The sequence below is a fragment of the Chionomys nivalis genome, chromosome 23 (assembly GCF_950005125.1).
Source record: "Chionomys nivalis chromosome 23, mChiNiv1.1, whole genome shotgun sequence".
NCBI lineage: Eukaryota > Metazoa > Chordata > Mammalia > Rodentia > Cricetidae > Chionomys > Chionomys nivalis.
The window spans coordinates 12,567,544-12,581,177 of record NC_080108.1 but is presented as its reverse complement, the minus strand read 5'-3'; positions in this window follow the sequence as shown (position 1 = coordinate 12,581,177).

The window sequence follows — 13,634 nt, the reverse complement described above, 5'->3', positions numbered from 1 at the left end:
CTAAGTCCTGTTTTATTTTCCACCATACACACTATGACAAAGTTTAATGTCTTAATTAGGCGCAGTGAGAGATTAACAACAACCAAATGAGAGCAGAATGATTATAGCTCTATGCTGTGATAAAAGTTTCAACTTAGGAATCAGTTATTTCTGAAAAATTCCCATTTATGTCCTCAGCACAGGTGACCAGAGATAACTAAAAAGTATCACAAAAACCTGAGATTAAGAATGGACTCCCATTTCAACCTTCAAGAAATTGGAAATGATATGGCCAATTTTCCACTAAAGTTGGAGTTCTCCACCACAGTTGAAGGGGCTTGCTCTTTATGTTTATAAATGTGAACATGTGTGCAACAGAAGTCAGGCACAACAGGTTTATTAGAGACATTATTCATGGTAGCCAAGACCTAGGAATAAGCCAACTGTCTATCAGCACTAAACAGTGAGCACACTGTGGGATAACCATAAATAGCATATGGAAATGAGGGACAAAGGGCCACCCATATGCAGTGGCATGGATTATATTAGAATATTGACCAAAAGAAGTCTCATATGTGAAAGAGTAAATTCCATGCCATTTCTCTGACACCAAGATCAGAATTTGTCTATGGCATTCAGAGTCAGGGCAATGGCTGCTTTCAGGAAGAAAGAGGGAATCTGAAAGGACACAGAGGACTTTGGGGGTGCTAAGTGATACTTATTTCTCACGGGGGATTGGCTGCACAGGTATATTCATTTTATACCAATTCATCAAGCTCCTCAAGATTTTCTATACTATAACTATTTTTCTTAAATAAAGTTTGCTTCAAAATAAAAAAAAAACATGTATTAAGTTTTGGAACTGTGGCTTAAAAAATTTGAAGTGAAGGCTACATTAGGGTTTGTGTGTCTGATGTTTCCTTCTTTGAGCAAGTCCCTGAGGGATGAAGGGGATTTGTAGCTTCAAAATGACTTCAGGAATGGGAGAGAGGATTCTTGGATGACACTTAGAATCTTGTTCAGGCCAATAAAAAAATAAAGTCACTTATCAATACTATTTAAATTTCCCCAAAGGAGAAAATCCATCATAAAACAGACTCAGCTTTGGGCTAGGGTAGGCAAATAGATGTCATCCACTGTTGCCAATTCCAAACCATTAGCAGTGGCTACCTGGGACATTATAGAAGAATGCATCTTGAGCCTACACATAGGATCAGTGGGAAATATTCCGCCTTCTCCTCGGCAATGTATGCAGATGCTAAAGACAAAACAATGGGGCGTGAGACCATTTTAATCATCTGGGCCTAAAATTCCCCAATCACAGGATGTTGGTGGATGCTGCAGAACACTGAATTAAAAGCATTGTTGGTTCAGGAGCTCACAGTAGGAACAAAAGGATGTTGAGCTAATACTGGATATTATGACAGCAAAGTCAGTGAACCAATCCATACAATTACTGTGAAGAAAGTAAAGTTTGATGGAAAGACAAAAGATAGTGAAGGGTGTTGGCAGTACATCAACGTGGAATGAAAATAGAACAGGAAACAACGCTGTCCATCAACTTCTCCCAGATAGATGTTCCAGGGAAGACTGAGCTTAAAGTTGTTCATAAGCAAAAGTAGGTCTGCTCAGAATATCAATTCTTGGCTCTGATCCATCATGGCAGAGCTAGTGGTGGCAGTGTGCATGAGTGATGGAGGAAGGTCATTGGTTAAAAAATAAACTGCTTGGCCCTCATAGGTTAGAACATAGGTGGGTGGAGTAAACAGAACAGAATGCTGGGAGGAAGAGGAAGTGAGCTCAGACTCGATAGCTCTCCTCTCTGGGGCAGATGCGATGAAGCTCCGACCCAGGATGGACGTAGGCTACAATCTTCCCGGTAAGCGCACCTTGGGGTGCTACACACATTATTAGAAATGGGCTAGTCCAGGTGCGAGAGTTAGCCGAGAAGAGGCTAGATATAATGGGCCAAGCAGTGTTTAAAAGAATACAGTTTGTGTGTTGCTATTTCGGGGCATAAGCTAGCCAGGCAACCAGGGAGCCGCGCTGTGGGAAGAGGCCCGCAGCTCCCACTACACATGAGCAAGCAAGAGACTTGATCCAAAAGGAGAAAGAAGAGGGAAGGAGAGAGGAGCTGGCACCTGCCAGCCTTTCTGGGGCTGCAGATGGCATCAGGACCTCCCACGAGGCCCCGCTCTGCAAAGGTTCCATCACCGCCTGGCAGTGGTACCCTGGGAACCAGCTCTTTCATCACAGAGAACTGTCGAGGAACACAAGCCATAGGAGATGTTTTCTAAAAGCTATTTCAGAGTGTGACATAGTGGCACACACCAGAATTCTCAGCTATTTGGAAGCTGAGGCAGGAGGATCACTTAGGCCTAGGAGTTCAGGGCCAGACTATACAACAAAGTAAGTACCTGTTCCTTAAAAACAAACAAACAAACAAACACCAAAAAATAAAAAGAGGGGCTGGAGAGATGTCTCAGTGGTTAAGAACACTTTCTACTCCTGCAGAGGACGTAGATTTGATTCCCAGCACCCATATAATGGTACACAACGATCTGAAACTCCAGTTCCAGGGAATCCAGTGCCCTCTTCTGGCTAGGGCAGGCACAAGACATGCATGCGGTACACCAATGTACATGCATGCAAAACACTCATAGACATAAAATTTAAGAAAAAAAAGTTTTAAAAAAACCCACTGCTTTCTCTGAACTGTAGAAGCTTTAATTGCAAATAATATTTTCAAATAAGATTTAAAACAGAGCAACATGTTTACATGACATGTAAATCATTATAATGGGTTAACTTATGTAAATGAGAATTATCACAGAATATGTTACAAAGTAATTTCCTTATGTATTATTTTCTATATAGTAACTTTTACTGTCTCTTAAAATGATACCTGGAATCATACAACATCTCTAAATCCTTTTAGCAATTTATTTTTAATTATATGTGTGTTTGGGGGGGGTCTGTGAATATAAATCTATTACAAAGAGAAGTTTCCTTGATGAGGGATGTAGACTGTACTTATCTGTGGCTGTGGTTATCAAGACAAATGTTTATGGATTGTTATATGGGGATTCTGATGGTTTAACAAATTAGTGATTGTGGAGTCTCCTCCAAAAACCATGATTTCACTAGCACCGATTAGTTAGCTAGGTTTCCAGTACCACATATGGGATCCCTCTTATTCTGAGGGTCTTAAGTCCAACTAAAGAGTCATTGGTTACTGCCAAGGTATGTGTGCCATTATTGTATCTATCGGATTAAACATAATGTTTATGGAAAGTACTTGCCTCCTCAGCACAAAAGGTCCAGCTAGTTACCAGTGTAAAGTATTGATGTCACATGTTACATAATTTTTAGGACATAATTTTAATTGTTGAGTATGCAAAACAGTTTTCAACCATTCTGGGCCCAGCTGTGGGTGAATAGTTGGCCTACTCATGATACAAAGAAGGAAGAGAAAAAGGAAGCCTCTCCCTACCAGGAAAAAGTACTTAGTTATATAAAGATGGAATGTTTCCAGCTATCTGACAAGGGATTTGGTACAATCATTTTTCTTTTCTCTTACCTAAATGCCTCGCCAACTTGGCTCTCCTCCAGACTCCTAGCCAGCTGGGCTAATCCACACTCCCAGAAGAGTCACCCACACACTTGAATTATGTCTTCACATAGTCACCTTTGAGTTTGAGGATGCAAATACTGGAAAAGTAAGAAATGACTACCTTTTTCTAGGTCCTAGGAATATTTGTTACAGGTGGGATCCAGGGCAAAGATTCCTGTTGCTCGGACTTGTGACCAGAACGGTAAATATACAGCAAATGAAGTTCATAGACAAATTAGCTTTAGCCATGTTAAATTAAAGCACAGATGAGACATCTTTGGGAATTCTCAGAGCCTTTAATTTGCTTACAGACTCTCACCAAAAGGGAGTCTTCAAGAGAAACAGAGTATGGTGCTCATTTAAAATGAATTCACTCAAAGCATCCTTTACTGCTGAAACAGCTCAAGGACTTGTATTACAGAGAGCAGAGTTGGAACAAGCATGTGTAGCTTGGGGCACAGGATTTCCCACCCACAGCAGTCTGGGAAGAAGGAAGACACTGTCTGGGCCACTTAGTCTTTGTCTTTCCACTATTTCCCTATCAAAGACAAATCAGGGAGCCTGAGAAAAGAATCGCCTCTAGCATGGGAGAGACGATATAAAGAGGCTGCTGGCATTTCCATCTCTGATGTGCTTTGCTCAGTCCCTTGACTTGCTGAGTCTCCTCTGTGCTGTGAGAGAAACTTGCGTGAGCCAGAACAGAAGGGGCCAGGACAATTTGCCCTACTTCATACCAGCTAAAACATGGGAGAGCCTATGTATACTCAAGGGCCCAGAGATTGCCATGGAGGACAGATGACATAAGATAGGGTAGTCTTGCCCTAACCACCGCAGTGGGCAATGTCAAGACTTAAAATCTCAGGCATGAGACATGATGTCACTAGCTGGGAATCAGTGTGACGATGTGGCTGAGTCTCCCAACGGCACAGTGCCAGATCTCCACCAGCAGGTCTGGTTGGAGTTATTATCCCTGTCCCGGGGACCCCAGACACTCTAATGCACTAACTTTACAGGCGGCAGCCTCTGGAACCAGACCAGACTCCCAAAGGGTGCTACTGCAGGGAGGGGTCAGTGCAGCTCAGAAGGGATGCAGGCTGCCATCTAGAGGATCCAAGGGGTGAGGAGGTGAGGTGCCCGCTGACTGAGTCTGGGGGCAGCTTCCCGCGAGTGCCAGGACCAGGACAGTGGCATCAGCAGTTGTCCAAACCCTCGCCCAGTGCCAAACACAGGTATTCATATCACTGACAAGATGGAGAAAAAAGAACTATTAGTCTCTACAAATCCACAGTGGGTGCTGGAGCTATGTCCAGGGTCATGGCTATTCTTGGCCACCAACTTGACTACATCTGGAATGAACTAGAACCCAAGCGGCTGTGTACACCCGTGGGGCATTTTTTTTCTTAATTAAATCATTTGATGTGGGACGACCAATCAGGGTCACCCCTTCCGCTGGCAGCCCATGAAAAGGACACAGGAGAAGGAAGCTGGCTCTGTTTGCCTGCTTGCTCTCGCTCTCGCTAGTAAGTCCGTTCCTTCACTGGTACCAGTGCCTGCTGGATCCCAGCATATCCTGAGGACCAGCTGAGACACCCAGCTTCTTGGGCTGAACAACTACTGGATTCTGGATCCTTCGGTTGGTAAATAGACAGCCATTATTGGACTAGCCAAACCGCTGCCTATAAGCGTTTCTGATAAATCCCTTCCCTTTATAACCATAAAGTCGATTAGTTCCGTTCCTCTAGAGAAGCCTGACTGATCCATCCAGCCATGGTGCTGCAGCCTTGCTCCAAATGTCCACCCTAAGGAGGTCCCGAAACTCTGGTGTTGCTAGCATCTGCTTTCAGTCTCTTCTGAGAGATCCTCAGCCAAAAGGAATTTTGCCTGGAGCCAGCTGCAGCCTATTCACTATTGCTCCCTGGAGGTTGCATCAAGGAATGAAATGGGGGGAGGGAGGGAGAGGTCCTGGCCAATACCTTGTTTTCAAGCCCAAGCACCAGGGAGGCCTGAGGTCACTTGTGGGTAGCAGCAGGGAGGAGTAACATCATTTTTTACTGTCTGAGAATCTATGTGGGTCCCTACAGTGAACGCCTCCACGCCCCGTCTGATCGGGCGCTACTGACAAGACTGAGCAATGACACCTCACGAGGACATCGTCAGTCCCGCCCATCTGTGTGAAGCATCAGCACGGGACCAGAAGGCAAGAGCTCCTTGCCATTACTGACTAAATCAATCCTGGTGACCCAGTCACGAAACAGAGCCAGCGTCAATTATGCCTCAGGAAACTCCTATTGAGGAGTAGTCAGATGAGGTGACCTCACCTCCCCTTACCCCCAGTTCTTCCTGCTCCACCCCTATCTGAAGAGCTAGGGGGCAAGACCCACTGTAGGGGCAACCCTCCTCCAAGGATAACAGCTATCGGGGCATCATCTGGGCAGCCTGACCACCCACAGTGACCCTCAAGACTGGCCTGTTGCTGTCCCTGTTTAGAAGGAGCTGGAAGAGAGTCATTAAACTGTCACATGGGATCCTAGCCGCCCTGTCTTCACGCCTCTGTGAGCTCTACTGCTGTGGTTTCAGAAGGACCTAGAACATAGAGAATGTGGAAAGTTGACTGAGGGGGGTGGCCAGACGCCATTTCTGCAGCTTTGGGGAAGTTAACCATCCTGGGTAAAACTTCTTAGTGAAATGGCTGTTTGGGGATCACCTGTAAATGAGCCTAACAAACTCATGGGTTCATCCCACTGGACTTGGGTGGAATCATTACTTTGGTCTGTAGTTGGTGCCCTGTCCTGGGTGAGTAGATGTTGGTCCGCATTTCCCCAGGGAAAGTTCACATGACACTGATGGACAGTGAGGTTTTCCAACTCAGACGTTGCATGCTCTGTGTCCAAACTCACTGGGCACAGCAAAAGAAGCTGCGCGCAGAGCTCGCTGAGGTGCACAGCTGGGAATAATCTTGGCCTTGTATAGCAAATTGATAATCCAAGACAAAATTCTAGGAGGAGGTCGATTTAAAACATTAAGCTTGTTCTTGGACAAGGTCATACATGTATTTGGGGTACTCTGTTTACTCTTTCTCAACACCCCTCTTATCCTCTCCCCACCCCAGCCATTCCGCTCTCTCTGCCCCATGGGTCCCCTTCTCACACTCATGCCTTTCGCTTCTGACACATTGGGTTTTGTTTGTTTGCTTGGTTTGATTATTTGGTTTTTCGAGACAGCTTTGGAGCCTGTCCTGGAACTCACTGGCCTTGAACTCACAGAGATCGGCCTGCCTCTGCCTCCCGAGTGCTGGGATTAAAGGTTTGCACCACCATCATCTGGTGACACACTGTCACCAGACCCCTCTGTTTGGCCATGAGAAAAGGAAACTTCTCCTTGGAACTACCCTTTGAAGCTGAACGGGTCACTCTTTGGTACACAGTTAACCAGAGGCAAAGACTAGCGCCCTCACACAGCCCAGAATCATTCAGTTGCCAATAATTTGTCAGGGAAGGGTAGGACCCCAATCTTGTGCTGACCCAGTGGAAGCAACCACAGCCGTCACGAGACTGTGTTAGCAACAGCTGCATCATGCCCTGAAAATAGCATCGTGCAGCTCTCCTCCCTATCTTCAGGCTCTGCTCCCTCTCCTGCCGTGTTCCCTGCACACTAGAGGGAGTTGTATAAGTGTCCTGCTTCGGGCTGAGCTCTCAACCATCACATACCCTATACATCCTGAGCAGCTGCGAGCCTCTGCATTCGCTGCAAGGACAAGCTTCTCTGATTACGAAAGTGAGTTGTGTTTGTGTAGGAGTGTAAACACAGATTTTTTAGGCTGCAGATTTTCACTGTGTCAGTTTAGCTAAACAACAATGATGAGTTCCCAACTAGGGCCTGTGACCTCCCCAGCCAGGGGCTTAGGCCTGAGTTTACAGTCCTGGCTCGGTTGTTTCTTGAGATACTTGCCCCGGGTGGGGTGGGGAGGTTTCATGAGAAGAGCCCTGCAAATTTTTTGGTGCTTTCCAAAAAACAAAGGAATAATCTGGTAGTTTATAATTAATCACAGAAGAGCGGTGTTAGCTCTGAGCCTGGGGCCTCTCAAGTATATGCAAAGTGGATTTTCCCCAGCAGTTACTGCTGATCCGGAGAATTCCACTAGACCTAGTGAGAATTTAAAATCTTATCTGTTTTACAAACCCAGCTGACTTCAATCCTCCCTCGGATTTTAACATCAAGGAAGAAAACAGGTAATATCGCCAGTGAAAGGTTTAACAACATGCTGAACACATGTATATGCATGTGGCATGCAAATCCACAGGAGAAGGCACAAGTTACCAAGCACACAGAGTGCAAACCCAGCGTCACAGAGTCTAGAATTCAGGTGGCCATTGGGTCATCCCCCTTACTTCTTCTGGTGCTGGAATTGAGCTCAGTACTTCACGTATGCTAGGCAAGTATTCCACCATTGAGTAGCATCCAGTCAAGGGTTTAAATGTGTGTGTGTGTGTGTGTGTATGTGTGTGTGTGTATGCTCACATTCCACACACAGAGGCCACAATGTAGGAACTGAGAATTTAACTCACATCTGTCCAGGTCCTCTGCTCCCCACCTCCCCACCCCCTTATTTACTCAGGTAGTCTTTCACTGAAATTGGAGCTCCCTGATTGAGCTAGTCTCTCTATCTAGTTTGTCCCAAGGGGCCTCCTGTTACAGGTGTGTCCTCACACCTACCCAGCATTCATGAGGGTGCTGGGATTTGAACTCGTTTTTTTCACATTTGTATGACAAACATTTTATCTTCTGAGTCATCGCCCTATTCCTGGGATTTTATATTTTAAGTGTGAACATCCAGTGAGCCTCCCCCCCCTTCCCGGGGGTTTACATTTTCCATGTGACACCTTAGAGTTGTGCTGGCCTCCACAAACAGTATCATCATGAATCTTACTGAGCAGCTCCAGCAAGGCGGCATCTGATTGAACCACACAGTTTCTCCACAGACACTGCAGAGCGACCCTGGGGTCTAGGACAAGTTAGCAAGCTTGACAGGGAATGGGTTTCGGCAGAACCCGGTGTCATCACACACACTGAGCAGCTCACGGGAAAACTCGGTCACCCTTGCTCTCCCTGTTATCCATAGCACAGCTTGTAAGGCGGGGAAGAGGGAAGCTGAGGGCAGGGACCAGGGAAGGAGGGACTTTAGATATTATCTTCTGAATGGTTTTGGAGAGAAAAGTCTCTTTTTTAGTATCAATACACAAAATAGTCAATGGTCTGTGGCTTTTATGACGATGCAAAAGTGTCAATGCAATGGGACAGTCAACACTTTATAATGGAAAGGCGCGTCAGGTGATTGTCCCGCTAAGTTCACACAGGTGCTCTGAGTACGGTCAAGGCCGAAAAGGGCACCTGTGTCTTTCAGTAGACGAGCAGGTTTTGAAGAGAGTCTCATCCTACATTGAAAAGCCTATGGATAAACCAGGTGTGTGTGTGGGGGAATGGAAAAGTAGGAGGCAGAGTTAGGTAAAGGCTAGAGGAACTACCATCTAGAATCATCTGATACCGTACAAAACAGCTAGATGTTCAAAGATCACTAGCACAAGAATAATTGACCTCTGAGGAGGGAAAAGGCTTGGTTGGGTCATCACACGCCACATACTTTCACTGAATTAGTACACACTAGACCATACACGTGTGCTTATGTATTCTAGGAGGCAAAACAGTGGCCATATTCCCCAAGCCAGTTGTGCCCGCGTACAAGAGGTCCTGGAGATCTAGCCGATGGCTGTGATGGAGACTGGGGAGGGTCACTGATGCCTCGTTGAGATCCCGGCCACTCTTCCTAGCCACTTGCATTCAGATTGGGCCTCACTGCATGCAACCTCAGAATCTCTAGGTCTTAGGAGTCACTGGGGAACTTAAAGAAGGGTTTTTTCTATAGGGCTATGGGATGCCATCATTCATGCTGCCTGAAGACTTTGCAGTACTAGTGTTTTCAGGTCACCCAAGCTCCTTCCTCCAGTGTTGGTAAGTCCACTAAACTCACTGATTCCCCAGGGTAAACTTCAGGCAATTCATGCTTTGGTTTGTTATTGGGACCCTATGAGGAGCAGGTAGACATTGATCACATATCCATAGAGAAGGAATTCTCACAACAGACATGGAAAACAAATGACATCAACAGCACCTAAAAGAACCAATGTTGGAGAATACAATGCACAAACCTCTAAGTCCAGCCCTTGGAGGTGGAGGCAAGGGATCAAGAGTTGAAGGACAACCCGAGCTCTAAGAAGGCCTGTCTCAGTAACAATAACCACAAAGGAAAACCAAAACCCCAACAACAACAAAAACCTCAATCACCCCCACCCACCTAAGGAGAAAATACCCCCCCCCCCCGGCAGCAAAGTCCCACTAAGATGGGGACTTCTGAAGGAAGCAGAGTGAACTCTTGGATGGCACCTACCTTCTACATCCTCTTGTCCTTCAATGATGCCGTTTCTGAGGTTCCCTCCCGAACACCCCAACATGTAATCTGAAGCCACCGTGTCACAGATGGGGAAATGGGGACTCCAGAGTTGATGTTTAAGGGTCAGGGAATGAGAGGTTCCTGCCAAGCGTATTTCTCCTCGTTGTGGAGTCTACTTTCGTTCCCCAAAAGCAAATACCAAACACTGGTGCCTGGAGCCCTGGGTTAAAGTTTTATTTAAGGCGTTTAACTCCTGGAAGAGGGAGCAAGATCATGCAGGGGAATATCCTCCTCTGAGCTGCCCTTAGAGTTGGAGGGCATGGATAGCAGCCCCAGGGGAACTTTCCAGTCTCTTTCAGGAATCTGGAGGACTCCAGTGTAGTTCATTGAGTGCGTAGTGCCCATTGCAATAGCCTACAAATTCCAGCAGAGGGCACTCCTCCCTCATAATCTGAACTGTTAACGGTGTTGATTGGAAAGCCACACTACTTCTTTGCAAAACATTTTTTCTTGACCTCCGTTATTCCTAACCCTCTGTAGAGACAAAGTGCCATCATTATGACTAACGAAAACTCATGACTTAGACTCAGGAAGGATATATTTTGAATGTTTTCTCTCATTTGTGGATCCTAGATTTTATATAGACACATTCCCCCATACACACTTCACATAAATAAACATGAAAGTAGATATTCAATATATCACATGATGTAATACATACATATAAGAAAACAGGAGTGATATGGGGGGAAAGAAAGGCCCTAGTGAGGAGGGAGGGAGTGTGCAGAGGGTAACTACTGTCTAAGCATATGGTATACATTTAAACATGTCTTTAGGAAATTCCACCGTGTAGAATGACTATATACCAATACAGAATCGAAACAAAACTTGTCAAAGACAGAATTTTTTTTGGTAAAAGTATCAGGTGACCAGTAGGAGTTCTTCCTCTGAAGTTCCCCTGAAGCTACTTTTAAAGATCCTTGCCAAAACTGGCTTAGTTGATAGCTCTCAGAAGAAGTTGTGGGTGAGAGGTGGAAGGTGGTAGGGATCCAAGCGACCTCTCAGGATGACACAGGTGATGTCCAGAAACTCAGAGACACGCTTTTCTCCCGCCATCCCCAATGCCAGGCAGGCAGACCCAGGCCTCATCTCCTTTCATCGAGAGATCCGTGTCCACAGGGTTGCTCCCATGGGTCTCCAACTCCTCTATAGATGTCTCTTGATCTGTGTGGTGTGAGGACAGGCAAAGAGAGGCAGCCTGAGTCAGGCACCCATCACGCCGTCCTTCTGAAGGAGGTGAATGACTTAAGCCCTCCTTTTCACACCTACCTTACCTGACGCCCCTCCGCATATCCCAGGATGGCTGTATGAATGAGGCCCAGCGTATTTATTGATGATGACATCATGTCATGATGTAAAAAGGTTAGCACCTCTGGTAGACTGATAGCTCTCAGCTGGGAGCTGCTTCATCACTGCTCCCATCAGGGAATTTCTGTCAACACATGGGGCCAATTTAGCAGTCACAATGTTGTAGGGAGCTACTGGCATCTAGCGGGTTGAGGTCAGGGAAGCAGCTGGACACTACAGTGCACAGAACAGGACAAAATGAAATGTCAGTAGTGCTGAGTTTGAGAAATGTGGTCTAGACTTCGGACTAGATTTTTTTTAATTTAAAAGTTGTTTTTTTTTTCATTTTATATACCAACTACGGTTCTCCCTCCCTTCCCTCCTTCTGTTCCCCCAAATTTCCCCCCATCCAAGCCCCTATCCACTCCTCAGAAAGGGTAAGGCCTCCCATGGGGAGTCAACAAAGTCTGGCACATCAAGTTGAGACAGGACCAAGGTCCTCCTCCCTGTATCAAGGCTGAGCATGGTGTCCTTCTATAGGGAATGGCTCCAAAGAGCCAGTTCATGCACTGTGGGATAAATCCTGTTTGAACGCTTGGCCGAGATAGGAAGTTTGACTGGAGTGTCTATGATCAGATCTGTGATGAAGAGCCAAGATGCAAGTTTTGTCTGGGAGCTAAAATTTTGTTGATTTGAGAGTCTGTCTTCAGAATGAGGTTTGTGCTTTTCTGGTATTTAGAAGTTAACGGAGCGAGTCGTGGCTGAGACAACTTTCCCCTCAAGTGTCGGGTAGAGTCTCGGTTATTTAATGTGAATAGAAGTGGAAGGTTGTCCTCAGAAGACTGGAGGCTTGGGGCACTCTGGGGAACTGGCACTCAAGCTACATGTATGTAGGGAGAAATTCATGTACCGACTCTTAAGAACAGGCATGGGTTTCTGTGTTTGGGTATGTGCATGTGAGCGCATGTGCCCTTGAGAGTCACAAGAGGGCATCAGATCCACCAGGGCTGCAATTACACAAGCTTGTGAGCTGCCAGACATGTGTGCTGGAAACCAAACTCGGGTCCTCTGCACGAGCAGTGTCTCAGTTACTTTCTTATTGCTGTGACAAAATACCACAACCACAGTAACATTTAAAAAAAACATTTAATTAAGTCACAAATGGACCATAAAAATGTTAGTCTAACTATTAAATGAATGAATAAACTAATCTTAAAATCAAAAAAAGGCATTTAATTTGGCTTATGGTTTTAAGAGGGTTAGAGTCCGTGATGGCATGCAAAGGTATGAGCACAGGCACAGTTGAGAGCACATGTCTTGATCCATAAATAGGAAGGAAAGAGAGCCAACTTGAAATGTTGTGAGTCTTTTGCAACCTCAAAGCCAGTGACATTCCTTTCCTAACCAGGCCATGCCTCCTAATTCTTCCCAAACTTCTTACCATCGGGGACCAAGTATTCAAATATGTGAGCCTATGGAGGCCATTCTCATTCAAACCAACACAAGCAGTAAGAGCCCTTAATCTCTTTTTAAAGAAAAGCCGTGGGAGGGGTCATAACCCTCACCCTTAGTTATCTGCAGACAGATATCCTGAGAGTATAGCAAATAAAATACAAAATATAATTGTCTTCTAACAATTCAGCATATATATGTGTGTGTGTATGTATGTATGTGTATATATTTTAATTTTTGGCTTAGAATCTGCCTTTCTTGATGGACTTTAAACTTCATAAGGATAGGGACCATGCCTAGCAAACTTACCACTATGTATTTAGCAGTTCTTGGGTTCTTGATCTTTCTCTGTTGATGGACGCCAACCTGAAGGCCACAGTTAAACTTGGCCACAATCAAGGTGAGTGACCATTGACCAAAGGACGGCCACCCAGGTGGTGGACACAGGGTAAGGGAAATCTGTGCGCCAAGCCTGAGACCATGGTGCTGCAGGTGTAGAAAATAGGAACGGCAGGAATCCAGAGGCTTCCCACAAATGATTGCTGGGCTGCATCTCAGGAAGACTGTGGATCGCTGGGCAGAGCTGGAAAGGCAATTCCTGCAGAGGTGTCGCATGCAAGGCCACAAGAGGCTGAGTACAGACAGAGCCACCTGCAGAGGTCAAGCCGCTGAGCATGGCTACGGTCTGAGATGACAGGCTTGGCCTCGCTGGAGTCTGCCCGAGGGTGGGGGGTTGGGGTACAGCTAAAGGTGGGGACGCAGTCAGATGCACGTGATTGTGGAACTCCCTGCAAGTGC